Here is a 4,945-nt window from a genome sequence, read left to right as displayed (position 1 = left end):
ATATTATTAAGCTTTAAGCAATCAACAAAGCGACGGCAGCAAGATCGGCACTTGAAAAAAAAATTAGCAGTTATGCGAACATCATTTATAGTCTAAATTTTCTCAGCATTTTAATAGATTTACCTTTTCATTTAAACTTTGTACGCGCACATTTTGAATTTGATATTTGATGGCTAAATGTTTGTGTTCCGTCTCAAATCCTTGAATTTTTTATAATTACTTTTCTTGCTGCTTTGCGTACAAAAGCGAATAAATGTGTAACAAAATGACGGCGAGCGACCTGGGAAAGCCTTCTGTTGTTTTAATTTTCTCAGCATTTTAAATTTACCTATTAATTTGAACTTTGTATGCGCGCGTTTTGAATTTGATATTACATGGCTAAATGTTTGTGTTCTCAAAACCTTGAACTTCTTATTATCACTGTCTTGTATTTTTTGCATTCAAAAGCGAATAAATGCGCAAAAAAATAAAAGCGAGCGTGCATATGAAGCCTTCTGTGAGGTGCCATTGTTGCTGCCGTATTCATTTGTGATTGCTTGAGCTCCAAAAATTCGGAAAACATAAGGGAACAAATTTCAGACTTTTTCAGGAAGCGGTTTGTTTTTCATTAAACAGCATCCCACAAAATACATGCACATAGAAATAAACCTAACAAAAAAACATCGCTATGCTCTAAAACCGATGTCAAACTTGCGTGCGATCTTCTTCGCGGCCGTTTTTTGGCTTCACGACTTTGCGTGACGAACCAAAATAACGGCCGCAAAAAAAGACTCCAAGTTTGATACGAGTTGCTGTTAATAAGAATTTCAATTTGCACATGTACTTAAGGATTGCATTGTTCCTGCAAAACAAACTGCTTATCTGAAAGCCTTTAGGTTACTGTGAACTTTCAGTCCAAAGTTTTGACATGTTATTCTCTTTACTAAAAGCTGCGGATTTTCTTTACCATCAGTTCTGAGAATTTGACAGTTGATCAAGACAAAGCCTCCCAAATAATTATGTTTATCTTTACCCCCCCCCCCCCCCCCCGCCCAACGCCCCCTACCCCTACGGCTTGGTAATTTACTCAAAGAAGTAAGGAGAAATAACATGTTGATCACTTTGGAATTGAAAAATATGAGTGCAAGTTTTCAAAATCTCCTCACTTTACCTCCTCAGAAGTTCACTAAATTTTCCACGCCCAGTTTTATTGATAGCAAACGTACTTTAAAACACTGAGGCAGAAATTTTCAGTGGCGACTCTATTTTAATCATTTTATTGTTGCTGTGTAATTCTTGTTCCATTTTGCAAGCATTAGACTGATTATATTGGTAAAATTAATTCAACGAATGTAAGAATGAGAGCCACAAGATTCATACTCAAAGCAATTGCTGTTGTTTTCCACAAAGAAGTTTGAAGGTTAGGCACGCAATCCAAATTCACAATCAATGAAAACAAATTAAAGGAGAAATCAAGTTCATCCATGCCAAATCTTATTTTCTTGTGATAAAAACTGTGGAATAAATTTTCCCCGAACGTGGAAATGAAAACAGAATTGAATTTAAGAATTTAGACATTTTATTCACTTTAATTGAAAAATCAGCTTCAAGAATAGGAAGGTATGTTGTTGCAGTGATTAATGTCAGTCAGAAATTTAAGCTCTAAAACAAAACAACAGATTAATTTGCCAATTTGCCACGACTGTAGTTTTACCTAAGACGAAACTCTCCTCGCCCCCCGCCTCCGCCCCCCCCTCCCCCCATCAAATGATGTCTTATGTTGGCTGATGATTTGGAGGGGTATAAATATTGTCATCGTTCAAATAATTAGGAACCAGCGAGAAGCACTACACTTCACATCATCAATGTGAAGTGCATTCAGTCATTCCCAACACGCACCTCCATGCTGGAAAATTGCTGGTTGAAGCAAGGAGAGATTTGAAATGCACTCATCAAGTTCACAGAAAACGAAAATACGAGTCAGCACAGATATGCAGTCTACCAACTATACCAGTCATCACAGTCGTCCTAGTGATCCCAGTTATCCCAGTCAACCTAGTCATCAAAGTCAACCTAGTTATTCCAGTATACCAAGTCAACCTAGTCATCACAGTCATCCCAGTCATCCTAGTTGACCCAGTCATCACAGTCAACCCAGTCGTCCTAGTCGTCTCAGTTATCCCAGTCAACCCAGTCATCCCAGTCACCCTAGTCGTCCCAGTCATCTTAGTCATTCCAGTCATGTTTGTAATCCCACAAAACCTGGTCATTTTTGTCAGCCCAGTCATCTCATTCACTCCTGTCATCCCAGCTATTGTAGTCATCCAAGTCATCCCAGTCATCCCAATCATTTAGTCACCCTAGTCATTCAAGTCATTTTAGTCATTCCAGTCATCCTAGTCACTCTAGTAATCCCAGTCATTTTAGTAATTCTAGTTACCCTAGTCATTCCAGTCATCCCAGTCATACCGGTCATTCCAGTTATAGTAGTGATGCTAGTTATCCTTGTCATCACAGTCATCCCATTCAATTATTTGGTCAGACAGTCATTTGAATACATCAACGTTGTACAAGAAATTTGAAGGGTACAATATGGATTGCATATCTGCACTAACAAGTACTATAATAACAACCTTATAATAATAATAGTAATAATAATAATAATAATAATAATAATAATAAGTAATTATTATCATTATTATTATTATCATATCAGCAGAACTTGGCTATTGGTTTAAATGTTGTGACACAGTTGAACAAAGTCGATAATTGCTAATCCAGGAGAAAACATATGACCACGGTTTTCGCATTTCAGTTTTCTGATCATGAGTACTTCACCAACAAGTGCATGTCTCTTGGAATCTTTCGATTAGATCAATCAAATTATGTGTGTTCTTGAAAGCAAAAAGATTTCAATACGTTTCAGCTGTCTTTGTACCGTGATTCCCTACAGACAAAACTGGCAATTGCAAGCAATATTTATTGTAAAATGTCTAAATCATACAGAGGCCAACAAAAATGCTGAACGCATCCCTTTAAAATAATGATTTTATTTGCTTGGTCTTGAAGTACAAATTATTTCATGCAGAAGTCAATAATAAAACATTTGTTCGACCCTGTTGATTCCCTTTATATACTTTTGATGTGCCAGTCACTGAATCACCAACAGCTGTAGCTGTTCAGAACTACACTCAATTGGATGATCATAATCAACTTTCTCACTGATAATAATAGCTGATGATCCTGGGTTCAAATTTTACTTGCACCACAATAATGTTGACCAAGCTGTACAACTGTACTTGATTCAATTTATTTTGGAATTTTGCTTTTTTATGTTGCATTTTAATTTGAACATGTTTTCAGTTTTTATTGTTGTTGTTGAAAATGTAAGATTGATAAACTTTTACTCCAAAAAGTGGTACCCTTGATGGTGAAATAACTGTGAAATGAAAGAATTAGGTACAATATGTTACAACAGCTTTCCCTGGATTAGCTTAATCAAACTTTGAAATCACCTGGCCAACAGTCCTGTTTATCTGGTTCACTCAAGAGCTGGATTACAAAGCAAGACATACAGCACTTACAGTACTAAAGATAACAGAGGCTCTTTGCTCATGACAGTTCTTGTCCAGTCTCTCTATGGCATCTGATCTGGAAGCAAAAATTTAAAAAAAATTCAGTGAAGCTCATCAGGTATTTTCAGAACAGAACAGTTTATCATTACAGTCAAAACCTTGCTTATTTACAGATGCCCGCCTAGTTTGGAAAGTCATTATTAGGGACAGTTTGCTTTGTCCCTGGGGAAAGAAAGCCCTCTCTAAATTCAACCTTCTGAATACAGACAAACTGTCAATATGGACACTTTCTATGGCCCCCTTAGTGCCCTTAATTAAAAAGGCTTGACTGCATCACATTTTCATGAATACTAGTGAGCAACCATGTTGGAATAATTTACCACATATGATTATAATAAAATAAAAAACACCCACCCCTTGACAGTACTAGCAAATAACACCTCTGGCATCAATTTTATACAACTTTTACAAATATAGGTTTACAAAAGTAGCTACATGTATTGTTTTCAGACTGTTTCTGCTGATCTAGAACTGGCAGTTTTGTCGGCTTAATTTAAGTTTCAGGTCACTTATATATCCCGCTGTTTTGTGTCACATTTGTCACCATTATTGAAGGATTGCTCGCATACCATTATCGTACTTTATGTATTTTGCTTCACTGTTCAGATATATCTTTACCGTCAGGTCTGTGTGTTTTTTATTTTCTTTCAGTTATTTCTTTACAGCCGCTGTAGTTTTTTCGCTGTGTACATTTCTTTGTTTTGTAGTTTTTATTATGTTTGATTATGTATAGCTTACTTTTGGTTTAATTGTTTTTACTAGAAACTTCTGTACGAGAAAACAGTAAAATGAAGTTCATTGGAATGGAGTAAAGAAGTTCAATTGTTCAGAGCATGATTAACACAGACTCTAAACAATGGATACACTTGTAAATTACACTTGTAAAAGTTTTATTAAATTGACGCCTCAGCCCCTGCTTTGTGGACGCCAGTAAGTCCTTAAGTCAGTCAGTCAGTCAGTTGCTTGCAGTGAGTCGGGCACTTGGTAAGTTACTCAGTCAGTCATTCAGTCAGTCATTCAATCAGTCATTCAGTCAGCCGGTCAAATACCAGTTGCACAGTCAGTCAGTCAGTCAGTCAGTCAGTCAGTCAGTTGCTCAGTCAATTAGTCAGTATCTGGTACTGCAAGTTGCTCATTCAGTCAGTCATTCAGTCAGTTAACATATAATCAGTCATTCCATGAGCCAGTCAGCCATTCAGTCAGTTACAAGTAGACAGTCAGCCAGTAACTAAGTTGCACAGTCAGTCAGTCAAAATGGTCAGTTGATTAGTCAGACGTATACTACGCAAATCAATCAGTTGATCAGTCTATCAGTTGGTCTGTTAGTAAGT

This window comes from Porites lutea, chromosome 6, assembly GCF_958299795.1.
Source record: "Porites lutea chromosome 6, jaPorLute2.1, whole genome shotgun sequence".
Taxonomy (NCBI): Eukaryota; Metazoa; Cnidaria; class Anthozoa; order Scleractinia; family Poritidae; genus Porites; species Porites lutea.
The sequence above is the reverse complement of the archived record's forward strand: the minus strand, read 5'-3'. Positions refer to the sequence as shown.